General features: G+C 51.7%; 11 non-coding genes across 11 annotated transcripts; all 11 read left to right on the top strand.

Moving 5' to 3' along the window:
• The first annotated feature begins 1489 nt into the window (after positions 1-1489).
• On the top strand, positions 1490-1561 carry Trnac-gca (transfer RNA cysteine (anticodon GCA)). The gene has a single exon. It is a non-coding gene; the product is annotated as a tRNA-Cys (tRNA).
• Positions 1562-15684: 14123 nt separating this feature from the next.
• Trnac-gca (transfer RNA cysteine (anticodon GCA)) lies at positions 15685-15759 on the top strand. The gene has a single exon. It is a non-coding gene; the product is annotated as a tRNA-Cys (tRNA).
• Positions 15760-15831: 72 nt separating this feature from the next.
• Trnac-gca (transfer RNA cysteine (anticodon GCA)) lies at positions 15832-15903 on the top strand. The gene has a single exon. It is a non-coding gene; the product is annotated as a tRNA-Cys (tRNA).
• A 75-nt stretch (positions 15904-15978) lies between these two features.
• Positions 15979-16049, top strand: Trnac-gca (transfer RNA cysteine (anticodon GCA)). The gene has a single exon. It is a non-coding gene; the product is annotated as a tRNA-Cys (tRNA).
• A 284-nt stretch (positions 16050-16333) lies between these two features.
• Trnac-gca (transfer RNA cysteine (anticodon GCA)) lies at positions 16334-16405 on the top strand. The gene has a single exon. It is a non-coding gene; the product is annotated as a tRNA-Cys (tRNA).
• Positions 16406-16480: 75 nt separating this feature from the next.
• Trnac-gca (transfer RNA cysteine (anticodon GCA)) lies at positions 16481-16551 on the top strand. Its single transcript has one exon. It is a non-coding gene; the product is annotated as a tRNA-Cys (tRNA).
• Positions 16552-16855: 304 nt separating this feature from the next.
• Positions 16856-16927, top strand: Trnac-gca (transfer RNA cysteine (anticodon GCA)). Its single transcript has one exon. It is a non-coding gene; the product is annotated as a tRNA-Cys (tRNA).
• A 75-nt stretch (positions 16928-17002) lies between these two features.
• Positions 17003-17073, top strand: Trnac-gca (transfer RNA cysteine (anticodon GCA)). The gene has a single exon. It is a non-coding gene; the product is annotated as a tRNA-Cys (tRNA).
• A 283-nt stretch (positions 17074-17356) lies between these two features.
• Positions 17357-17428, top strand: Trnac-gca (transfer RNA cysteine (anticodon GCA)). The gene has a single exon. It is a non-coding gene; the product is annotated as a tRNA-Cys (tRNA).
• A 75-nt stretch (positions 17429-17503) lies between these two features.
• Positions 17504-17575, top strand: Trnac-gca (transfer RNA cysteine (anticodon GCA)). Its single transcript has one exon. It is a non-coding gene; the product is annotated as a tRNA-Cys (tRNA).
• A 5031-nt stretch (positions 17576-22606) lies between these two features.
• On the top strand, positions 22607-22683 carry Trnac-gca (transfer RNA cysteine (anticodon GCA)). Its single transcript has one exon. It is a non-coding gene; the product is annotated as a tRNA-Cys (tRNA).
• The last annotated feature ends 3306 nt before the right edge of the window (positions 22684-25989 follow it).

Below are 25989 nucleotides of genomic sequence, written 5' to 3'. Positions count from 1 at the left end.
GATATACCTGGAACCCTTTTGCCTAGCCGTTAGAGAAAACGTGAAAATACGAGGTTTCAAATTACAGCAAAGCGAGGTGAAAGTACTATCTTACGCAGACGATCTAGCAGTGTTTTGTGATGACTATGACAGTATCAGCGAAGTGGTAACTGTAGCGAAGTCTTACTGCGAAAAAACAGGAAGTGCTATTAACTGGGACAAGTGCATCGGGTTTTGGCATGGCGCGTGGAAAAGCCCACCATGCACTTTCGCAAACATTCAGTGGGTGACCATGCCTGTAAAATATCTAGGGGTGCCACTCGAACATTATAACGACAGTACTACGTTCTGGGAACAAGAAACACAGATGGTGAAGGAAAAAGCGCTTGCGTGGCAAGGACGTAACCTATCAATGTTCGCGCGCTCCACCGTATGTAACATTTTCCTGGTTGCTAAAATTTGGTACATATTACAAGCGCTATTCATGTCGAGAGCGAATGTACAGAAGCTGCATAGAGTGTTTGCCGTGTTCATTTGGAACTCAACTTGGGAACGCTGCAGCCGCACTAATCTGTTTAGATCGGTTCGCAGTGGTGGTCTCGGACTGTCACATCTATTTGTACGACAGATTGTATCGCGGTTTTTGTTCTTGCGAAACCAGAGTGATCCTTTTTTTGCGCACCATGATACAAGTGCGATTAAGTAATCTTTTACCTGACTTTCTTGTTTCGTGTTCGTATGCTGAATCCCGTCCAGTGAAAGGCTTCCTTCGGGAAGTAGCGTCATCCTTCCGTATGCTGAGTGTTCGTTTCTCGCTAGAATACTTAAGTTCAGTTAAAAGAAAGAAATTGTATCATGATATGTTAGACTTATTAATGCCAGTTCCATTGTACAGGATAGCATACTCTGGAGGCTCAGGAGATGATGTTCTAAAAAGAGTCAAAAGAATGCCTGTGAAACCATCAGTAAAATCATTCTTCTTTAAACTCCACACAAATACCCTGCCCGTGAAGACTTGGCTGGCAGACAAGGGTTTATTTGTGCCTTGGACTACCAATTGCTTACTGTGTGAGAAACCAGAGACTGTCGACCATGTCTTCATTGATTGTTGGGACCCCTTTTTTCATTGGGACATCTTACAACGAACCTTAAAGAAAGAATTACCAATAACTCCACGTGGTATCAGGTACTTAGACACAGAAACTAATAATGTTCCATATGACCTTATTATGCTAATAAGCCTCCATAGTATATGGTGCACAAGAATGTCTGTACGCCATGCTGATGTGGATGTCCATTCTGTTCGAGAAAACTTTATCGAAAGTGTCGCCTACATGCGCGAAGTCTACAAAGCGCACAAAGAACCACCGGACTGGTTGCCACTGTTCGATGAGTTGGTGAAATTGAAACAATTTTAATGCAACCGAGTCAGCATAAGCTAAGCTGACTCTCTTTTTTTAACAATGTATTCAGCATGGCACTTCAATTGCAAGGCAATAAAAAAATGGGGAGGGGCATAGCTCAGTGGTAGATCATTCGACTGCAGATCGAGAGGTCCCCGGTTCAAACCCGGGTGCCCCCTTTGTCATTTTTTTATTTGCAATATTTTTGTGTCTGAAGCTCACAGGAACGCGCCTTCTCTGCATCTCAGTTCTTGGGGGCATAGCTCAGTGGATTCTGCTTCCGGCCACCGAGCGTGAGGGGCGTACGATGACGTGCTCCGTAGGAGCGGCTTCAGCGGCCCAGAGCGGCCGCGGTAACAGGAGTGTCGTTGCGGACAACGAGTACCAAGTTGTTTTGCCGAGTTTGCCAACAGGGCGTTTTGTTGTGAACACAATTTCTTTACATTGTGACATCAGGGCCCGCCCATACCGGGTGGAAGATTTCCGCGATGCGCTCGCCCCGTTATCGCTCCTGCCGGAAGTGGTGGCTCTCGGGGCCTACCGTATGAGCCATGTTTGGGCCGTGACCTTCAAAGACAACGAAGCTGTGAAGAAGATCGTCAGTGTTGGTGAGCTACAGGTAAAAAAGGGCCGATGCCTCGTCATTGACCCCGCCAACCAGGATGTACGCTTAAAAGTGCATTGGCTGCTGCACACCGTTCCTGACGAGGACGTGCGTCTTGCCTTCGCGCCGTTTGGAAAGGTCACGGACGTCGCCCGCGACCGGTGGCGGGTGCATGGCGTGGCTGATAAGAACTCTACTACAAGACTGGTTACGCTCAAGTTGAAGCCGGGCGTAATGCTTGACGACCTCCCGCACCAGGTGAGCGTCGCCGGTGAGCTGGCTCTCGTGGTTGTGCCGCGCAGGGCCCCACTCTGCCTGCGCTGCCGCGGAACGGGGCCATATTCGTCGCGACTGCCGCATACCGCGGTGTGGTGCGTGCCGACGCTTCGGTCACGAAGAGAGTCAGTGCGAGCGGACGTACGCAAGCGTGACTGGACCCGTGAGCAACGACGACAACTCCGCCCTACTCATGGACAAGGCGGATATGGAAGACACATCGACCACGGCTAAGGAAGCAGCAGGCGAGGTGGCAGAGTCGGAGGCACGACTTCAGAAACAGGGGCAACATGTCGATGAAGCCGTCGCCACTGAACAGCAAGAGCAAGTGGAGGGCACTGTAGCCATGCCGAACCGTGAGGAAGAGAGCCCACCTGATCCGGGAGCGGCCTCCACCCCCCCTGAACATGAAGACATGGACACCCATACCGGGCTTGCCAACTTGCAGGCGGGGAAACGTCCGCGCGACCAGACCAATAGCCTGGCTACGATGCAGGACAGCAGCGGCGGAGACGAGCCACCGCCCAAAGCGCCAGGTATGAGGAGACCAACCTTGAAGCTGCGGCCGAACATTACGGCCGATCCACGGCAGGCGGGTAAACCGCCTCCGTAGTTCTGTACTGTGTTTTGCTTGAGGCGGGTTGGGGGGTTCGTGAGTGCAATGGCCGTCACCCTGAGCGCTATTCTCTTGGATATGTGTCAGGAACGAGGGCCCGAGTTGCATTTGAGTGTTGCTTTCGAGAGGTCGGGTTGTGTTCCCTTTTGTGGCATTCGACGCGGTTATCGGCGCGTCATTATCAACACTCGTCCCTGCGTAACTGTGATGGGCACCATTCTACCGTGTAGTCATGGCAGCTAATATCGAAGGAGCGCTACGTGTAGCCACGTTAAATGTACGAGGGCTCGGTGCAAGAAGGCGGCAATGTCAGCTAAGTCGCCTACTCTTAGATAATGACTTGCATCTTGTGGGAATCCAAGAAACCAAAATAGGGAACCAAGAGCTAACCGACAGAATGGTGTCCAATTTTCGTGCGCACTTCGACGTGTGTGTTTCTCACGCTGTAGGTGGATCAGGTGGTTGCGCTATATTCATTCAAAGAAACTTTGGCATTTGTGTGAAGTCAGTGTTTTCGTGTGAAACAGGTCGCCTTTTAGTGGCTGATTTTTGATATTGCGATATGGATTTCCGAGTCATTTGTGTCTACGCGCCGAATATTGAAACAGACCGGCGAATCTTCTTTGAGCGACTTGAAGCGTACGTAAACTGCCACAAGGTGGTCATACTGCTGGGGGATTTTAACTGTGTATGCACTGCTGACGATCGCGCAAAAGTTTCACGCGTTCGCGATAAGAGTGCTGTATTGCTAAATGCGCTGGTGCACGATTACGACTTGGAAGATATCGGTAGTGTCTTCGCCAGCGGTACCCACCCGCAGTTTACGCACTTCCAGCGTGATAGCCACGCTCGGCTAGATAGATTATATGTGTCAGCCGAATTGGTGCCCTTGTGTAGTGAATATGATGTGCAACCCATTGCATATAGCGATCACTGCTTGGTAACTGCCACCGTTGGGAAAAGACAGATCAAACACACCTTTAACTGGGACCTCTGGAAATTGAACGCGCAGTTGCTGGATGACGATGCTTTCGTTGATGCTGTTGCGAAGGAACTAGAAAGCCTGATTTCAGTCGAATTAGCAAGCTTCGCCATTAAATAGGAAGAATTTAAACAGAAAGTAAAAACAATGGCTATTGAAAGAAGCAGTGTCCTTCGGCATAACCTGAAACAGGCAGAAACGAACCTTCGCCAGCAACTGCAATTTTTCATCTGCATGGAAAGTGTCCAGCCTGGTGTGTATGTTAACGAAATAAAGGAAGTGAAAGCCGAACTCGAAAGGATGGACTCTGAGAAATACAAAGCCGCCGTTGTGCGATCAAGGTCTGAGAACCTGTGGGCGGGAGAAGCGCCAACAAAACGAGCTCTCTCAGACGAGAAAAGGTACGCATGTCGGAAGGAAATCCGCCAGCTAGCTAAAGGCAATTACATCACGTCCGACAAAAACGACATCAAACAAGGGATCGTCGATCACTTCAAAGCCTTCTTAGGTCAACCACGTGAACCTAATGATGGCTACCAGAAGGAATTCCTTTCATTGATGCCAACGCTCGATTAAGAAGTTAAGGCACGGCTAGAACATCCCATTACCCTGAGTGAGATAGAGTGCGCAATAGACGAGTTAGCGCCCGGTGAAGCACCTGGGCCTGATGGCTTAGGGGCCGCTTTCTATAAAACGTTTAAGTCAGCGCTGGCTCATGTCCTCCATCTAGTTATCAGCGAAGCGTATGACCGAAAAAGATTGCCCTTGTCTTTCACAACCTCGCATATTGTGCTAATCCCGAAGAGTGATGACGAAAAGAAACGTTTGTTGCCAGGCTCATATCGCCCGATAACTCTAGCCAACGTTGACTACAAAATATTCACGAAAGTTTTAGCGAAACGACTGCAAAGTGTCATCAAAACATTGGTAGGGCCTCACCAGACTTGTGGCATTAAAGGCCGCAGTATTACAACAAATGTACACGTGGTTCGAAGTGTGCTAGAGTGTTGCGACGCGATTGGCGATTACGCCGCGATGATGCAGATAGATTTGGCGAAAGCCTTCGACCTCGTCTCGCACAAGGCTCTACTATGCATACTCGTACATACGAACGTTGGCAGTGTCATAACGGAAGGCGTAACGATGGCGTACAGACTGCTCAACGCGAATCATTGTTAATGGGGAGCTCACCGATAGGTTTCGTGTGCTCTCGTCGGTGCGTCAAGGATGCCCGCTTTCGCTCCTTCTGTTTGCTGCTTATCTCGAGCCACTCTGTTTGGCCATTAAAAACAACGACCGCATAGCAGGCTATCGACTACAGGCAGCACACGTTAAAATATTGGCGTATGCAGACGACATCGCGATTCTCTGTACAAATAAAGCCAGCATTAAAGAGGCAACTACTGTAGTCGAAAAATTTTGCGTTTCAGCTGGAGCCCAGATGAATTGGGATAAAAGTTATGGCTTCTGGCATGGGAGTTGGAAAGACACGCCGGAGACCTTTTCTCGATTGAATTGGTCAAAGTTGCCTACACAGTACCTGGGGGTGCCTCTCGGAAGTTACCGTGAGGCCGAACCGTACTGGCTCGACCAAGCTTCGAGAGCAAAGGAAAAGGCTGACGGTTGGAGAGGAAAGCAATTGTCAATGTTATCTAGAGCCACTGTTTGCAACCTTTTTTTAGTTTCTAAGATATGATGATGATGATATAAACTTTAATTTTCGAGACGGTGTTCCCGAGCGTTTGAGCTGTGGATCACTCTAGGTGGGAGGGTACCTCATTCCAGGAATTCTCTGGCCGCGATAGCATCGCGGGCTCTGGCGACAAGACGTCGTTGTTCGTCCAGGGCCGGGGTGGAGATCTTGGCCTCCCACGTCTCGGCGAGGAGGTTCACGTCTTCAGACGTTGTATGTTTGGTAACGGCGTCTTCGGGGCGCCACGGGAACTCTAGTAGCAAATGCGCCAGTGTCTGGCACGGCGCAGATCGGGCAGTTGTATGTGTGTAGTGTCGGGTGGATGCGATGCATGAGGATACCATGGGGGTACGTATTGCTCTGCAGTCTTCGGAATGCGGTGCTTTCCTCTTTCGTCAGTTTTGGATGAGGTGGCGGGTACACCCTGCGTCCCAATCGGTAGTGTTGGAGGATGGCGTTATACGTGGGGGGTATTGTCTCCGTTTCCGTTGCGTCACCAGGCGGTCGGGGGTCTCGCGAGGCGTCGAAAGAGGCCCGGTTGACGTGGTCGCGGGCCGCGGCGTGTGCCGCTTCGTTTCCCTCGAGCCCCTCGTGCCCTGGTACCCACGTGACGCAAGTGTAAGGGAGCGGAGTGCTTCTTTTCTGCAGAATTTTGACTGCTTCCACCGATATTCGGTCTCTCGTGTAATTGCGCACTGCGGATTGGGAGTCCGTGAAGACTGCGACCGCATTCGTGCTCGTGGTGGTGGCGAGGGCGATCGCCGCTTCTTCCGCTGTCTCCGAGTTCCGCACCCTGACTGTGGCGGATGCCAGTTCTTTGCCTCTCGAGTCAACCACACTCAGGGCGTAAGCGGTTTTTCCCGGGTATTTGGACGCATCTACGTAGCGAGCATCTGGATCGTGCTTGTGGCGTCTTCGGATGGCGTCGACTCGAGCGAGCCGGCGTCCCCGATGATGCTCGGGATGCATGTTGCGCGGTAGTTTGCCGATGCTCAGGGATTCTCTTAAGCATGGCGGTATCTTGACCTTGCGGTCCGCGTCGGAGATGTAGCGTTCTGCGTAGCCGAGGCGCGCAAGGACCGATCTGCCCGTCGGCGTGAGCTTCAGCCTCTCGAGTTGGTTGGTTTTCTGGGCTTCCACCAGCTCTTGCCAGGTGTTATGAGCACCCATTTTGAGAAGTCGGGTGGTAGATGCCACAGGTGGTAGACCCATGACGAGCTTCGTAGCTTTGCGGATGATGACATTGAGCTTGTCGACTTCGCAATTCTTGAGAGCCAGGTACAGGGTTGCGTACGTTATTCTGCTGGTCAGTAGAGCTTGAACGACTCTCAGGGTGTCTTGCTCCTTGAGACCTCTGCGTCGATTAGCTACTCTCCTTACGAGGTGTGTGAGTTGGGAGATTGTGCGTTGGAGCCGTGGGAGCGTGGCGACTCCTGATCCATCTCGGTGGAGGTGCAAGCCGAGTACTCGAAGCGAGGCGACCTTCGGTATTTGGATCCCGTTGAGCGTGACGCATGGGTCTGGAGCTTTGTAGGTGGGAGGTCTACCCCTCGTGCGTGCCTTGAGTACGAGTAGCTCCGATTTCTCAGGTGCGCAGTGGAGGCCGCAGCTATCAAGGTAGTGCTCGATAACATCAACCGCTTCTTGAAGGCAACGTTCTTGCTCTCCGGTGCTCGTTCCTCGCGTCCAGAGCGTGATGTCGTCCGCATAGAAGGCGTGACGCAGGCCTGGGATGTTTTCGAGAAGCCGGGGGAGCTTGAGGAGTGCCACGTTTAATAGGAGGGGCGACATGACGGAGCCTTGCGGCGTTCCCCTGTTCGGCAGCTTGAATTCCTTACTGCGTAAGTTGGATATCCCCACCGTGGCCGTCCGGCCGGTGAGGAAGTTACGGACATAGCCGTAGGTCTTTGAACCGCAGGTGGTCTCCTCGAGGTTTTGTAGTATCGCTTTGTGGCTGACATTGTCAAATGCGCCCTTCACGTCGATGGAAGGACGCACGACTTGTTATTCTTGCTGAGGTGGTCAATGAGGTCATCCTTTAGGAGAATAAAGACGTCTTGGGTAGAAAGAAGCTGGCGGAAGCCGAACATGGTGTCTGGATAGTGCCTATTGTCTTCGAGGTGCGATGTGAGCCGGTCGTGGACCATATGCTCAAACAGCTTACCAACGCACGAAGTGAGAGAGATTGGTCTCAGGTTCTCGAGAGCTGTGGGCTTGTTGGGCTTTGGTATCATGAGCACTTCCGAGTGCTTCCCCGCGGCCGGCAGCTCTCCTTTGTCCCAGCACTCGTTGTAATACCGGAGCAGAGCCGTCAAGGCCTGTTGGGGCAGCTGTCGTAGGTGCTTGTTCACTATTCTGTCCTTGCCTGGGCTCGTGTTTCTCGTGAGCTTGGAGATGGCTGCTTGGAGCTCTGCTGGTGTGAAGGGCTGGTCCAAGTCAGCGTTGGGTCTGCCTTCATAATCTTTGAGTGGCGGGGTTGTCGCTGGTTGGGAGGGACCGCGGAGCTTGTTGAATAGTTCGCGGAGTAGGTCTTCCTCCGAGCCGTCGTAGTTGTGTGCTAATCGACGGATGTGTTGCCGTTGCTGCGTCTTGGTGGGACCTTCGTCGAGGAGAGCGCGCAGCAGGTGCCACGTTTTCTTGGTACTGAGCGTGCCCTGAAGCTTTTCGCAGAAGGCGCGCCAGTTGGGTCTCGCTAGCTGTTCAGCATACTCCTGCGACTGTTCTGTCAATAGGGCGATTCTTTTCCTGAGTTGCGTGTTGAGTTTCTGCCTCTTCCATCTCTTGAGTAGGGCCCTTCTGGCCTCCCAGAGGTGGAGTAGGTGAGTGTCTATGGCGGGGTGATCGTCATCAAGTTGATGATTTTTGTGAACCGTTCGGCGGTATCCAGGATCTGTTTAAGCCAGGCGTCGATGTCCGATATGGTAGTTTGATCGTCCAGCTCGGTTCTGAAGGCATTCCATTCCGTTATTCTTGCCGTGCCAGTCCTGGCCGGTCGACGTGCGTGCTCGATGTCGAGTTGAACGATGTGGTGGTCACTACCAAGAGTGTCTGGGAGACAGGTCCAGATCGCATTCTTCACATCCCGCGTAAAGGTAAGGTCGGGGTTGGTGTCTCTTGAGACGCTGTTTCCGACTCTCGTAGGCTGGAGCGAATCGTTCCACAACGTAAGGCCGTGTTGCTGAGCGGCGTCGTCGACTCTCGCGCCTTTCTTCGTAGTGGTGGCATAGCCCCAGGCCGTGTGCGGGGCGTTAAAGTCCCCTACGACTACGAGCCGGTGTTCTCTTGTGCGTTTTCGGAGTTCGCGGATGAAGTGATCGTAGTCCGCGAGCTGGTCTCGCGGTGGGCTGTATACGTTAGCCACGTAGAGTTCTAAGATATGGTATGTTATGAATGTGTTGCGTGCTGCGCGGGTAAGCGTACAAAAAATTCACCGCATTTTCGCTACTTTCATTTGGGCCTCTACCTGGGAGAGGACGAGTCGAACAAACTTGTTTCTCCCGGTCAAGAGGGAAGACGACGACGAAGTGGCTCTTGTGTGGAACCCTGAGTGCGCTCCGCAGAATTTTCATGAAATTAACGGAAATTCGCAAGGAACGAGTGAAACTTCTACGACAACGAACATCGAAACATCCCAGGACCACGTGGGGCCAAAATTTGGCAAGTGGATCACTTTTTTCAACGTTTTGTGCGACGTCCACGCCTATGCCTGCTTCGGCTTAGTACGACCTCTGACCCCGCCGGCCCCGGCGAGCGTCGAGGTTAGCCCCGGCGAGGTGACACACCAGCACTCCAACTGCAGCTCGATATGGATGTCATAGAGGTGGAGGGCGAGGACATCACCCCCGAAGTAATGCAAGATCCAGGCTGGATAGCGGCTCACGAGAAGAGACGCAGGAGTGGGAAACTCAACAATGAACAAGGCGAGAGACAAGTAAAAAAACCGGCCATCACGGCGAAATACAAGAGCGATGTGCGCATACGCCAACCACCGACGGCGCCGAAGCAACCGCAACTGCCGCACGATGACTTTAAGATCGTCGTCCGCCCGCGCGGCGGCTTCGATGCGGCGCAACTGCACACCGTTGTCGTAAGGGACGGCGTGCTCCTTGGGGCCGACTTGACTCATGAAGCAGCGAGAGACGATACGCTTAGAATCAACGCACGACAGAATACACTAACGATGAGCACCCCAGTCAAAGACAATGCCATCAAGTACAGCAAACTTGAAGAAATACGGATCGGAAACCAGACCTATGCCGCAGCAGCGTACATAACGGCGCCGGAGGATACTTCGAAAGGGGTTATCCACGGAGTACCCGAGAATGAAAGCCAAGAAGTCATCGAGAAGAGCCTGGTCACCGACCGAAACCCTACGATACTACACGCGAGAAGAATGGGCCGCACAAACTCAATCGTTATAGTATTCGAAGGGACACACGTCCCCCACTACGTGTACTACCGTGGCGCTGAATACCGCTGCCTACTGCACAAGAAGAAACACCAAGTGTGCGAACAGTGCGGGCGCATCGGCCACAGGTTGGACGTGTGCCCCAATCCAAACAACAAGAAATGCCGCGGATGTGGCATACCGAACCCAACGGAAGAACACCAATGTACACCGAGCTGCAAATTATGCGGCAAGCAACACATCACGGGAGACAAGAAGTGCACGGAAATCTTCAGGACTCCATATCTACTAAAGAAACGACAGTGGGAGAGAACCCGGCAAGAGCAGCAAAGACTCAGCGCCGAAGACCGGACGAGCCGCTCGAGAGAGCGGCCGAACCCCAACAGCACTGACGCCGGCGGAAACGGCAGAGGCGGCGGCAGCAGCAGGAGCCGCTCCCGCTCCTACCCGAGGCTGCCCCAGGGCGGCGGTGACGGCGGTAGGCGATCGAGATCCCGGACGCCGTCCAGGTCAAGGACTCGTTCCGGGTCGGCAGCGGCAACACCACGGCAGCGGCAGCAGCAGGGCCCGCAGCAGCAAGACCAAAGCAAGGTGAGCTGGGCAGACAGGGTCTCTCCGCCCGCCCAACAACAACTGGATAGTGGCAGATCCACCCTAGAGCAACAATTAGCTCAAATTCAGGCAACGCTAGCTCAGGTACTACAAGAGAATAGAGGCCTTCGAGCTAAAATAGCACAGCTAGAAGCAGAAAAGACACGAGATCGGAGCCGTACTCCATCCGTCAGCGGCAGGGCAGTCACGACCAACCCCACACCTATGCAGGTAAGCGCTCCGGCACCAGCACCGGCACCAGTGCCGGCACCGGCACCGGCCCCGCCGCATAAGCGGAAGGCGGAAGAACAGCACCAGACTAAGGACGAACCAATCTCGAGTCTAGCAGACTTAATGAAGAAACAATTCGAAATGCTCAATACGCAGATGGAACGACTAGGACAACGCATGGAAGCAATTGAAAGCAGAATGGGAAGATTCGAAATCCGAACTACAGCATTAGAGAACACCCTGGCAGAAAATCGGCCCGCACCGGTGGGGCCTATAAAGAATGTGAAACCATACCAGAGACCCACCGTAGCGGACAGCAGTATGGCCACCGGGGGGGCCATCAATTAGCAACATGGCCCCGAATAAAAATAGCACTGAATATCTGATCTGGCAATGGAACTGCCGAGGGTTTCGCCGGAAACGGGGAAACCTGCAGCAGTTCCTCTCAGGAAAAGAAACCCCAGATGTCATAGCCCTGCAAGAAACTATGGGACCGGCAAAATTATCAGGGTACAAATCCTACGGAGCCTCTGACGAGAAAGCACTCGTTGTAACCATAGTCAAACGAAACTTAGCAGTGATGCAACACGAAACCGCGATATCAAACGTAGAGCACGTCCTCTTAGAAATAATACCGGCATGCAAGAACAACGCCAGCCTCTTTGTCCTAAACGTCTATAGCTCTCCAAGACACACAAGTAGGTTCGGGCCCCTGTTCCGTAAAACCCTTGATATAGCAAAGCGAAACACAGTAGTAGTAATAGGGGACTTTAACGCGCCGCACCCCGCGTGGGGCTATCGCAGAGGAACCGTCAAAGGACGGAATCTCTGGATAGACGTACAGCAGGAGGGGCTCACACTTATTACAGATCCTCAACAACCCACGCGCACGGGTAACAGCGTAAGTGTGGACACCACACCTGACCTCACGTTCACAAAGAATACACATGGCCCCAAGTGGGCAAACACACAAGACGATTTGGGCAGTGACCACTTCATTATAGCCACAACACTACACACGGGACCCACAAAAAAGAAGGGTAAGAAATTGACGATGGTGGATTGGGATATATTCAGACAGGCACAAGAACACAACAACACAATGGCAGACATAGATTGCGAAGAAATTATTACGGACATTGATAAATGGACACAACAGATACACAAGGCGGTAAAGCAGGCTACTCGAGAAATTCCCGAGGAAGCAGGGCTCGAAGCAGCCGACAGCAAACTCCTCCATCTGTGGGAGGCGCGCAGTAGCCTACAGAGACGGTGGAGGCGCCAGAGGCTGAATAGGACCCTGCGGCGGCGAATAGCACGTTTAGACAGGGAGATTGAAGATCACGCGAACCGCTTGGACCGACACCAATGGGAGTCTACATGCAACAGCATGGAGGGCCAGCTCGGACTGGGCAAAACGTGGAACTTCCTCCGATGTCTCTTAGACCCAGAGGGCAGCAAAACGACACAGAAACAGAACCTCAACAATATAACCCACACTTACGCGGGAACCGACGATGAACTCATTCGCGACATACAGAACAGATACATAGGAAGCATTACGCGAGAACCACAGAATGCGTACACGGGCAGGGAAAATCCCGCATTAGACGAGGAGATCACGGAGGCCGAGGTGAGGGCCGAAATACTCAGACTGCGCACAAAGTCGGCACCGGGCCCGGATGGCATTACGAACAAGATTCTCCGCAACCTAAATGACGAATCCATCGCGGCAATAACAAAGTACATGAACGCGTGCTGGGAACAGGGTGCAATACCGCCGCAGTGGAAATCTGCGCACGTAGTGATGATCCCCAAACCCGGGAAGAAATTACTGATTGAGAACCTCAGACCCATCTCTCTAACCTCGTGCGTGGGGAAGCTGATGGAGCACGTCGTTCTCACTAGATTGAGCAACTACATGGAGGATAGAGGTCTGTATCCGCTCACGATGATCGGGTTCAGGCCGAAACTGTCCACGCAGGACGTCCTGCTCCAAATAAAACATCAAATCCTCGACGCGCGGGGCAGAGGAACGGGACTGAAAGCCATCTTAGGGTTGGACCTCACCAAGGCCTTCGATAATATTACGCACAAAGCGGTCCTAGGGAACCTCCAGGACCTGGGGGTAGGTCGCAAGGCCTACACCTACGTCCGGGACTTCCTCTCGAACCGCACAGCTCAAATCACGATAAGAGACATCAAGTCGGATGACATAAAACTGGGTAGTAGGGGAACGCCGCAAGGCTCGGTATTGCCCCCCTTTCTCTTCAACGTGGCCATGATCGGCCTGCCGAAAATCCTCAGTAAGATCCGCGGCCTCAACCACAGCCTGTACGCCGACGACATAACGTTGTGGGTGACAGGCGGCAGCGAACGCCAAATCGAGGAAACCCTCCAACAGGCCACGGAGGCCGTCGAACGCTACGCGGCAGAGAAGGGGCTCAGTTGCTCCTCTCAAAAGTCCGAACTCCTGCTGGTGTACCCTACGACCAGGAAACAATACGGAGGAACACCGAATATTAACATCAAAGTGAACGGGGGCCCGATACCTATCGTAGACCAAATCAAAGTCCTAGGACTCCGGTTGCATGCAGAAGGCAGAAACCTCGGTACCATCAAGGCGCTAGAAAACAGCGCACAGCAAACACTAAGGCTAATCAAACGGATTGCCAATAGACACTACGGCATGATGGAGGTCAGCCTAATTCGTTTAGTGCAGGCCTTCGTCATAAGCCGCGTCGTCTATGTGGCACCGTACCTAAGATTTGGTGTAGCAGAAAAAAACAAGATGGAATGCATCATCAGACGTTCATTAAAACAGGCAATTGGTGTCCCAGTCACAACACCCAACGACAAACTCTTAGAGTTGGGGCTACACAACACGCTTGACGAACTAATCGAGGCGCACACTACCGCCCAATACGAAAGACTTACACAAACCTCAACGGGGCGACACATTCTACAGAAACTCAAAATTCGATATGAAGCGCAACACGGCACCAAACTAAGCATTCCACTAGAAACGAGGAGAGAATTTAAAATTCCTCCACTGCCCAAGAACATGCACCCGGAGCACCACAAGGAGCGACGAGAGGCAAGGGCGCGCCACATTGAGCGCAAATACCATGACGTAGAGGGCGTGGCCTACGTAGACGCCGCGGAATACAGAGAACGCAAAGGGATGTCCGTAGTAGCGGTAAACGCGGACGGAGAACCCTTCGCGAGCGGCACCGTGAGAACGGACAACGCCGAAGTTGCGGAGGAAGCCGCCATAGCATTAGCGGTGGCCTCCACGAAAGCGAGAGTGATCATAAGCGACTCCAAAATTGCAGTTCACAATTTCGCGAAAGGACGCATCTCGCCAGAGGCGCTCAAAATTCTAAATAGTAACAGCGACTGTCATCGCGGCACGATCCAAATTATTTGGGCACCCGCGCACTCCTCTCTCCCCGGCAACGAGGCGGCTCACAACGTAGCTCGAGGACTTACTCGCCGAGCAAGTGAGCCCGCCCAGCCGGGAACGAGAGGAGACCGCATGGTCAGCTACAAAGAAATAACCGATTACTATCGGCTGGGAAGGGCCCGGTACCCACCAGCTCATCCCGCGCTAACCAGGAAACAGGCGGTGGCCTGGCGCCTCCTGCAAACAAACATGTATCCAAACCCGGTGGCCTGCAGCAGATTCTATCCAGGGCAATACAACGATCAATGCAAATTATGTAAATGTAGGGCGGATCTGCCACATATTCTATGGGCATGCTCGAAGGCGGCTCCTTTCGAGGGCCGCAAAATTCAAAACCGGCAGCAGTGGGAGACCCTGCTGCTCAGCTCAGACCAGCAAGACCAGGTCTGGGCCGTCCAGCTAGCCGAGGCAGCCGCTGAGACCCAGGGGATCTCGGCCGTCTGCTAGGCGGAGGGAGGCTGCGTCCGCCCTCGTGAATTGCTGGCACCATTAAAGTTGTATCTCTCTCTCCCGGTCAAGAAAGGTGGGCTTGGTCTGGTTCACTTGTTTTTGCGACAAATTGTGTCACGCTTTGTGCTTCTGCGGGATCAAAATGATCTCTTTCTTCGAACAATAGTACAAGTACGGCTGGGCAGACTTCTTCCGGGATTCGTTGTTTCGTCGGCTCAGAACATGCCGGGAACTGTGAAAGGATACCTGCGTGAAGTGGTGATGTCATATAGGATATTAAATGTGCGTTTCTCACAGCAGTATCTGTCCACCGTTGCAAAGAAAAAATTGTACAGAGATCTTGTGGACACGATGCTCCCCATACCTTTGTACCGCTGGCGACACCGTGGAGGCCCCGGACAGGACGTGCTAAAAAGAGTGAAGAAAATGCCAGTACGGCCATCAACTAAGTCCTTCTTCTTCCAATTACATTCAAACACACTTCCCGTTAAGACCTGGCTTCATAGCAAGGGTATTTTCATCCCCTGGAACACCAACTGCTTTTTATGTAAAAAAACCAGAAGCAATAGAACATGTTTTCCTTGATTGCTGGGACCCGATCTTTCACTGGGACGTTTTGCAGAGAACGCTGAAGAAGCAGTTACCCCTGGACCCGTATGGGATACGCTTTTTGCCTATAGATACCTCAGAGCAAGTACCGTACGACCTCATTATGGTCCTGGGCCTCCACGCTATGTGGAAAACTCGCATGCAATTTGAACATGCAGACTTGGTTGTAATACCGGTGCGAGAACATTTCATTGAGAGTGTTGTTTACGTGAGAGACGCTTACAAATCACTGCCTGATCCACCACAATGGATGTATGTACTCGATGAACTGGTGTCACTGAAAAGATTTTAGTGCTGTGTTGGCCAAAGTGTGGCTGGCACGTTTTATCATTTGTAACCCTTGATTTTCTACGTCGACGACGGCAATAAAAAAAAGAAGGGCATAGCTCAGTGGTAGAGCATTCGACTGCAGATCGAGAGGTCCCCGGTTCAAACCCGGGTGCCCGCTTTATCATTTTTTTTATTTGCACTATTTTTGTGTCTGAAGCTCATAGGAATGCGCCTTCTCTGCATCTCAGTTGTCGGGGGCATAGCTCAGTGGTAGAGCATTCGACTGCAGATCGAGAAGTCCCCGGTTCAAACCCGGGTGCCCCCTTCATCATCTTTTTTATTCGCAATATTTTTGTGTCTGAAGCTCGCAGGAACGCGCTTTCTCGGCATCTCAGTTGTTGGGGGCATAGCTCACTGGTAGAGCATTCGACTGCAGATCGAGAGGTCACGGTTCAAACCCGGGTGGCCCCTTTATCATTAAATGGACCGTCTGATTCACTGCTATGGTGAGACAATACCACATACCACGAAATTGCCCAATACTACCGCCTCGCAAGACGGACAAAACCCCCACCTCATCCCAAGCTCACCAAGGGACAAGAAGTCACCTGGCGCCGACTCCAAACTTGGTAGCCACCCCTCACTAAGCAAATTAACAAAATAAAGTTGTTTCCTCCTCCTCCCCTTTATCATTTTTTGCAATATCTTTGTGTCTGAAGCTCATAGGAACGCGCCTTCTCTGCATCTCAGTTGTCGGGGGCATAGCTCAGTGGTAGAGCATTCGACTGCAGATCGAGAAGTCCCCGGTTCAAACCCGGGTGCCCCCTTCATCATCTTTTTTATTCGCAATATTTTTGTGTCTGAAGCTCGCAGGAACGCGCTTTCTCTGCATCTCAGCTGTTGGGGGCATAGCTCACTGGTAGAGCATTCGACTGCAGATCGAGAGGTCACGGTTCAAACCCGGGTGCCCCCTTTATCATTAAATGGACCGTCTGATTCACTGCTATGGTGAGACGATACCACATACCACGAAATTGCCCAATACTACCGCCTCGCAAGACGGACAAAACCCCCACCTCATCCCAAGCTCACCAAGGGACAAGAAGTCACCTGGCGCCGACTCCAAACTTGGTAGCCACCCCTCACTAAGCAAATTAACAAAATAAAGTTGTTTCCTCCTCCTCCCCTTTATCATTTTTTGCAATATTTTTGTGTCTGAAGCTCATAGGAACGCGCCTTCTCTGCATCTCAGTTGTCGGGGGCATAGCTCAGTGGTCGGGGGCATAGCTCAGTGGTAGAGCATTCGACTGCAGATCGAGAAGTCCCCGGTTCAAACCCGGGTGCCCCCTTCATCATCTTTTTTATTCGCAATATTTTTGTGTCTGAAGCTCGCAGGAACGCGCTTTCTCTGCATCTCAGCTGTTGGGGGCATAGCTCACTGGTAGAGCATTCGACTGCAGATCGAGAGGTCACGGTTCAAACCCGGGTGCCCCCTTTATCATTAAATGTACCGTCTGATTCACTGCTATGGTGAGACGATACCACATACCACGAAATTGCCCAATACTACCGCCTCGCAAGACGGACAAAACCGCCACCTCATCCCAAGCTCACCAAGGGACAAGAAGTCACCTGGCGCCGACTCCAAACTTGGTAGCCACCCCTCACTAAGCAAATTAACAAAATAAAGTTGTTTCCTCCTCCTCCCCTTTATCATTTTTTGCAATATTTTTGTGTCTGAAGCTCATAGGAACGCGCCTTCTCTGCATCTCAGTTGTCGGGGCATAGCTCAGTGGTAGAGCATTCGACTGCAGATCGAGAAGTCCCCGGTTCAAACCCGGGTGCCCCCTTCATCATATTTTTTATTCGCAATATTTTTGTGTCTGAAGCTCGCAGGAACGCGCTTTCTCTGCATCTCAGTTGTGGGGGGCACAGTTCAGTGGTAGAGCATTCGACTGCAGATAGAGAGGTCCCCGGTTCAAACCCGGGTGCCCCCTTTATCATTTTTTTATTTGCAATGTTTTTGTGTCTGAAGCCCATAGGAACGCGCCTTCTCTGCACCTCAGTTGTCGGGGGCATAGCTCAGTGGGATTCTGCTTCCGGCCACCGAGTGTGACGGACGTAAGATGAAGGGCTCCGTAGGAGCGGCTTCAGCGGCCCAGAGCGGCAGCGGTAACAGGAATTCCACCTGTTATCAAGTTGTTTTGCCGAGTCTGCCAACAGGGCGTATTGTTGTGAACACATTTTTTTTCATTGTGATATCAGGGCCTGCCCATACCGGGTGGAAGATTTCCGCGATGCGCTCGCCCCGTTATCGCTCCTGCCGGAAGTGGTGGCTCTCGGGGCCTACCGTATGAGCCATGTTTGGGCCGTGACCTTCAAAGACAACGAAGCTGTGAAGAAGATCGTCAGTGTTGGTGAGCTACAGGTCAAGAAGGGCCGATGCCTCGTCATTGACCCCACCAACCAGGATGTACGCTTGAAAGTGCATTGGCTGCTGCACACCGTTCCTGACGAGGACGTGCGTCTTGCCTTCGCGCCGTTTGGAAAGGTCACGGACGTCGCCCGCGACCGGTGGCGGGTGCATGGCGTGGCTGATAAGAACTCTACTACAAGACTGGTTACGCTCAAGTTGAAGCCGGGCGTAATGCTGGACGACCTCCCGCACCAGGTGAGCGTCGCCGGTGAGCTGGCTCTCGTGGTTGTGCCGGGCAGGGCGCCACTCTGCCTGCGCTGCCGCGGAACGGGCCATATTCGTTGCGACTGCCGCATACCGCGGTGTGGTGCATGCCGACGCTTCGGTCACGAAGAGAGTCAGTGCGAGCGGACGTACGCTAGCGTGACCGGACCCGTGAGCAACGAGGACAACTCCGCCCTACTCATGGACGAAGCGGATATGGAAGACACATCGACCACGGCTAAGGAAGCAGCTGGCGAGGTGGCAGAGTCGGAGGCACGACTTCAGAAACAGGGGCAACATGTCGATGAAGCCGTCGCCACTGAACAGCAAGAGCAAGTGGAGGGCACTGTAGCCATGCCGAACCGTGAGGAAGAGAGCCCACCTGATCCGGGAGCGGCCTCCACCCCCCCAGAACATGAAGACATGGACACCCATACCGGGCTTGGCAACTTGCAGGCGGGGAAACGTCCGCGCGACCAGACCAATAGCCTGGCTACGATGCATGACAGCAGCGGCGGAGACGAGCCACCGCCCAAAGCGCCAGGCATGAGGAGACCAACCTTGAAGCTGCGGCCGAACATTACGGCCGATCCACGGCAGGCGGGTAAACCGCCTCCGTAGTTCTGTACTGTGATTTGCTTGAGGCGGGTTGGGGGGTTCGTGAGTGCAATGGCCGTCACCCTGAGCGCTATTCTCTTGGATATGTGTCAGGAACGAGGGCCCGAGTTGCATTTGAGTGTTGCTTTCGAGAGGTCGGGTTGTGTTCCCTTTTGTGGCATTCGACGCGGTTATCGGCGCGTCATTATCAACACTCGTCCCTGCGTAACTGTGATGGGCACCATTCTACCGTGTAGTCATGGCAGCTAATATCGAAGGAGCGCTACGTGTAGCCACGTTAAATGTACGAGGGCTTGGTGCAAGAAGGCGGCAATGTCAGCTAAGTCGCCTACTCTTAGATAATGACTTGCATCTTGTGGGAATCCAAGAAACCAAAATAGAGAGCCAAGAGCTAACCGACAGAATGGTGTCCAAATTTCGTACTCACTTTGATGTGTGTGTTTCTCACGCTGTTGGTGGATCAGGTGGTTGCGCTATATTCATTCGAAGAAACTTTGGCATTTGTGTGAAGTCAGTGTTTTCGTGTGAAACAGGTCGCCTTTTAGTGGCTGATTTTTGTTATTGCGATATGGATTTCCGAGTCATTTGTGTCTACGCACCGAATATTGAAACAGACCAGCGAATCTTCTTTGAGCGACTTGAAGCGTACGTAAACTGCCACAAGGTGGTCATACTGCTGGGGGATTTTAACTGTGTATGCACTGCTGACGATCGCGCAAAACTTTCACGCGTTCGCGATAAGAGTGCTGTATTGCTAAATGCGCTGGTGCACGATTACGACTTGGAAGATATCGGTAGTGTCTTCGCCAGCGGTACCCACCCGCAGTTTACCCACTTCCAGCGTGATAGCCACGCTCGGCTAGATAGATTATATGTGTCAGCCGAATTGGTGCCCTTGTGTAGTGAATATGATGTGCAACCCATTGCATATAGCGATCACTGCTTGGTAACTGCCACCTTTGGGAAAAGACAGGTTAAACACACGTTTAACTGGGACCTCTGGAAATTGAACGCGCAGTTGTTGGATGACGATGCTTTCATTGATGCTGTTGCGAAGAAACTAGAAAGCCTGATTTCAGTCCAACTAGCAAGCTTCGCCATTAAATGGGAAGATTTTAAACAGAAAGTTAAATCAATGGCTATTGAGAGGAGCAGTATCCTTCGGCATAACCTGAAACAGGCAGAAACAAACCTTCGCCAGCAACTGCAATTTTTCATCAGCATGGAAAGTCTCCAGCTTGGTGTGTATGTTAACGAAATAAAGGAAGTGAAAACCGAACTTGAAAGGATGGACTCTGAGAAGTACAAAGCGGCTGTTGTGCGATCAAGGCCTGAGAAGCTATGGGCGGGAGAGGCGCCAACAAAACGAGCCCTCTCAGACGAGAAAAGGTACGCATGTCGGAAGGAAATCCGCCAGCTAGCTAAATCCAATGATATCATGTCCGACCAAAACGACATCAAGCAAGGGATCGCCGATCACTTCAAAGCCATCTTGAGTCAACCACGTGAACCTAAAGATGGCTACCAGATGGAATTCCTTTCATTGATGCCAAGGCTAGATGAAGAAGTTAAGACACGGCTTGAACATCCCATTACCCTGAGTGAGATAGAGTGCGCAATAGACGAGTTGGCCCCCGGTAAAGCACCTGGGCCTGATGGCTTAGGGGCCACTTTCTATAAAACTTTTAAGTCTGCGCTGGCTCATGTCCTCCAACTAGTTATTAGCGAAGCGTACGACCGAAAAAGATTGCCCTTGTCTTTCACAACATCGCATATCGTACTAATCCCGAAGAGTGATGATGAAAAACGTTTGTTGCCTGGCTCATACCGCCCGATAACTCTAGCCAACGTTAACTATAAAATATTCACGAAAGTTTTAGCAAAACGACTGCAAAATGTCATCAAAACATTGGTAGGGCCACACCAGACTTGTGGCATTAAAGGCCGCAGTATTACCACAAATGTACACGTGGCTCGAAGTGTGCTAGAGTGTTGCAATGCGATTGGCGATTGCGTCGCGATGATGCAGATCGATTTGGCAAAAGCCTTCGACCTCGTCTCGCACAAGGCTCTACTATGCATACTTGAACACACGAATGTTGGCAGTGTGATAACGGATGGTGTCACGATGGCGTACAAAGAGTGCTTAACGCGAATCATTGTTAATGGGGAGCTCACCGATAGCTTTCGTGTGCTCTCGTCGGTGCGTCAAGGATGCCCGCTTTCGCCCCTTCTGCTTGCTGGTTATCTCGAGCCACTCTGTTTGGCCATTAAATACAACGAACGCATAACAGGCTATCGACGACAGGCAGCACATGTAAAAATATTGGCGTATGCCGACGACATCGCGATTTTCTGCACAGATAAAGCCAGCATTAAAGAGGCAACTGCTGTAGTCGAAAAATTTTGCGGTTCAGCAGGAGCCCAGATAAATTGGGATAAAATTTATGGCTTCTGGCATGGGGGGGGGGGGAGTTGGGAAGACACGCCGGAGACCTTTTCTCGATTGAATTGGTCAAAGTTACCTACACAGTACCTGGGGGTGCCTCTCGGAAGTTACCGTGAGGCCGAACCGTACTGGCTCGACCAAGTTTCGAGAGGAAAGGAAAAGGCTGACGGTTGGAGAGGAAAGCAATTGTCAGTGTTTTCTAGAGCCACTGTTTGCAACCTCTTTTTAGTTTCTAAGATATGGTATGTTATGAATGTGTTGTGTGCTGCGCGGGTAAGTGTACAAAAAATTCACCGCATTTTCGCTAATTTCATTTGGGCCTCTACCTGGGAGAGGATGAGTCGAACAAACTTGTTCCTCCCGGTCAAGAAAGGTGGCTTGGTCTGGTTCACTTGTTTTTGCGACAAATTGTGTCACGCTTTGTGTTTCTGCGGGATCAAAATGATCTTTCTTCGGACACTAATACAAGTACGGCTGGGTAGACTTCTTCCGGGATTTGTTGTTTCGTCGGCTCAGAACATGCCGGGAACCTTGACTGGGTACCTGCGAAGTGGTGCTGGCGTATAGGATGTTGAATGTGCGTTTTTCGCAGCAGTATCTGTCCACCGTTACAAAGAAAAAATTGTACAGAGATCTTGTGGAAACGATGCTACCTGTACCTTTGTACCGTTCGCCACACCGTGGAGGCCCCGGACAGGAAGTTTTAAAGAGAGACAAGAAAATGCCAGTACGGCCATCAACTAAGTCTTTCTTTTTCAAATTACATACAAACACACTTTCCGTTAAGACCTGGCTTCATAGCAAGGGCATTTTCATCCCCTGGACAACCGACTGCTTTTTATGTAAAAAACCAGAAACAATAGAACATGTTTTCCTAGATATCTGGGACCCGATCTTCCACTGGGACGTCCTACAGAGAACACTGAAGAAACAGTTACCTCTGGACCCGTATGGAATACGCTTCTTGCCAGTAGATTCCTCAGAGGAAGTACCGTATGACCTTATTATGGTCCTGGGCCTCCACGCGATGTGGAAAACTCGCATGCAATTTGAACATGCAGACTTCGTTGTGATACCGGTGCGAGAACACTTCATTGAGAGTGATGTTTACGTGAGAGACGCGTACAAAGTACTGCCTGATCCACCACAATGAATGTCTGTACTCGATGAAGTGGTGTCACTGAAAAGATTTTAGTACTGTGCTAGCCAAAGTGTGGTTGGCACGTTTTATCATATTGTAACGCTTGATTTTGTGTGTCGAAGACGGCGATAAAGAAAAAAAAAGGGGCATAGCTCAGTGGTAGAACATTCGACTGCAGATCGAGAGGTCCCCGGTTCAAATCCGGGAACCCCCTTTATCATTTTTTATTTATTTGCAATACTTTTGTGTCTGAAGCTCACACGAACGCGCCTTCTCTGCATCTCAGTTGTTGGGGGCATAGCTCAGTGGTAGAGCATTCGACTGCAGATCGAGAGGTCCCCGTTTCAAACCCGGGTCAGATTTCCCGGGTTTGTCCCCTTTGTCAGATTTTTTTGCAATATTTTTTGTGTCTGAAGCCCATAGGAACGCGCCTTCTCTGCATCTCAGCAGTCGGTGGCATAGCTCAGTCATTCTGCTTCCGGCCACCGAGCGTGACGGTTCGTGAATCATGGCCTCTCCCGGGGAAGCGACAGCGGTCACTTTTGGCCGCGGAAACAGGACCAACGACGAAGAGAAGGATTACCCTTTTATTTTGCCGCAACTGCCTAAAGGACGAGTGGCTACTAACACCGTGTTTTTACACGGGGATGTACGTGCGAGACCATACAGGGTCGAGGACTTCAGAGACGCCCTACTGCCGACGGGCTTGCTGCCTGGCGTGGTATGCATAGGGGCGTACCAGATCAATCACGTGTGGGCGGTGACCCTTAGGATGCGACTACCACGAAACGGCTGGTGGCCCTGAAGGAACTTCAAGTGAAAGGACGACGGTGCGTCATCGTCGACCCACAGGACCAGCAGGTGAAGCTTCGACTTCACTGGCTGCTGTATGGCGTTGCCGACGATGACGTCCGGGTGGCGTTTGCGCCTTTCGGCAACGTGGATGAGGTAAGCCAGGAGAGGTGGCGTGTCCAAGGTATGGGGGACAAGACCTCTACCACGCGGACCGTGCTCCTCAAGCTGAAGACCGGCGTCAAGGTAGAGGACCTTCCACATCAGGTCCGCGTCGGCGGAGAACTCGCTTTGGTGGTCGTTCCCGGTCGGCCTATGCAGTGCTTGCGTTGCCAGGGCACTGGGCACGTCCGGCGAGAGTGTAAGGTGCCGCGCTGCTCCCGTTGCAGACGTTTTGGGCACGTCGACGCCGACTGCGTGAAGACGTACGCTACAGCGACAGGCCCAGCAGTGAGTGAAGCGGCAGCCGAAAATCTGATGGATGCAGCCGAGGCTGAAGACGCCGCCAAGGGAGCCGGAGACCAAGTGCCGCCAGCGAAAACAAGTACCCTGACAGTGCCGGTGGGCGCTGAAGCCAAGGTGGACGAAGCTGCTGAGCAAGTGACTGGGCCGCCACGGGTACACACGGAAGCTGTCCTTCGAAAGGAAGGTGCGAGTGAAGGCGAAAGCGATGACGAAGATTCAGAAATGGAACAGAGCGAGGCTGCCAACGACGGGGACCGGGCTGGTAGTCTCGGTGCAACCTTCAAGCGCCCCCGAGACGACGCCGGAGACAAGGATAACGCAGCATCCAGCACCGGGGATGGGTGCTGGATGCTGCGCCTCTTGGGAGGCGTTCGGGTTTCAAACCCAAACCGAATGTTCCGCCCGAGAGAAGGCATGTGGACAAAGCGCAGCACACCACCAACAACGCCGGGAAGCCGGGCGGCTCCGGAGGCGGCTAGCCGAGGGCTAGTCGTGAGAGGTAAGCACCATGCTCCGGGCCTACTTCATTCTTTAGTACAGCATGGCACCTGACCCGTCTCTCAGCATTGCCACACTAAACGTGCGAGGCTTGGCGGCTAGCCGTAGGCAATGTCAAGTACTACGGTTGATCACTGACTACGACATAGACGTTTTAGCTGTCCAGGAGACCAAGGTAGACGGGGAGGAAGAGACCGGGAGCATGGTGCGGCGTTTCACGACTAGATATTATGCGGTCGTGAGCCACGCGGTAGGGACGTCCGCCGGATGCGTCCTGTTTGTTAAGAAGTTGCCAAACCTTGCAGTACAAAGTGTGTTTTCATGTCCGTCGGGAAGGATTGTTATTTGCGATTTTGTGTTTTGTAAAGTTGAATTCCGAGTTATATGCATATATGCGCCAAATGGGGTAGAAGAACGTGCATTATTTTTTTCGAGTCTTTTTCAGTATATTAGCAGTGAAAAGTGCATGCTTTTGTTGGGGGATTTCAACTGTGTTTTGAGTGCTCGGGATAGATGCAATAATGGTGGTATCCGCGATAAAAGCAGTCATATATTGTCTAGGCTGATCAGCGAAAGTGAACTAGACGATGTATGTGAGTGTCTGGAGGGGGAGCGGGAGGTGATGTATACACGATTTCAAGGCAGTAGTCATGCGCGGTTAGACCGCTTGTACATGTCACAAGACATGATTCCAATGTGTCACAGTTATTCTGTCGCACCTGTGTCGTTCTCAGATCACTGCTTGGTGAAGTGTCACATCGGTATGAAGAAGGAATCATCTTTTAACTGGGAACTATGGAAAATGAATGCCTTACTACTAAAAGACGAGCCATTTGTAGAGGCAATACATGAGGCCGTTATGGAAGTATGCGATGAAAGTACTGAAACCATAGCAGAGAAATGGGAATGGTTCAAACAAAAGGTAAAAATGAAAGCAATAGAAAGGTCGAGCTGCTTAAAGTTTGAGAGGGAAATGAAAGAACGAGACTTACGAAAGATTCTTAATCAGCTGATAGCGCTGGAGTGCGAAGAGCCAGGGGCGTATAAGCAAGATATGCGAACCATCAAAGAAAAAATCGAACAGTTGGACAAAGAACGCTATCAAGGTGCGATTGTGCGCGCAAGAGCAAACGCATTAGTAGCGGGGGATTAGTAGCCCACCAAAAGGGCGCTTGGACTTGAAAAAGCTCATGGTCGACGTAATCATGTCGATAAGATCTCGTGGAATGGCACACTCGTCGACGATAATAAGAGCATAGGCCGAGCGTTTTTAGAGTATTACCAGTCACTGTTTGCATATCAAGAAGCCAATGTAGATGAGTTCAAAAGGGTCTTTCTCAGTCGCGTGCCGCGATTGAGTGACGACACGAAGGACCTATTAGAAGGCAATATAAGAGAACACGAAGTCGAAAAAGCAATAAATGATTTAAGAATGGCAAATCACCCGGACCTGACGGTCTGAGCGCGTGTTTTTATAAAGCCTTCAAGAAAGAACTGTCGCTCCTGTTAACAGACCTGTTTAACGCCGCGTATGTGAACAAAGCTTTGCCGCCTTCTTTTGGTAAAGCGCATACCATCTTGATACCTAAGAGTGACAAAGCGGAGAAACTTAGGCTCGTGACATCTTATAGGCCGATATCTTTAACCAATGTCGACTATAAGATTTTCATGAAGGTTCTGGCAGCCAGACTTCAAAGCGTCATCAAAGAAATAGTCGCAGACTACCAAACGTGTGGGATCAAAGGGAGGTCAATTTTTTCGAATATTC

The sequence above is a fragment of the Dermacentor silvarum genome, chromosome 1 (assembly GCF_013339745.2).
Source record: "Dermacentor silvarum isolate Dsil-2018 chromosome 1, BIME_Dsil_1.4, whole genome shotgun sequence".
Classification (NCBI taxonomy): Eukaryota; Metazoa; Arthropoda; class Arachnida; order Ixodida; family Ixodidae; genus Dermacentor; species Dermacentor silvarum.
Note: the sequence above shows the minus strand (reverse complement) of the source record. Positions and strands in the feature narration are given on the sequence as shown.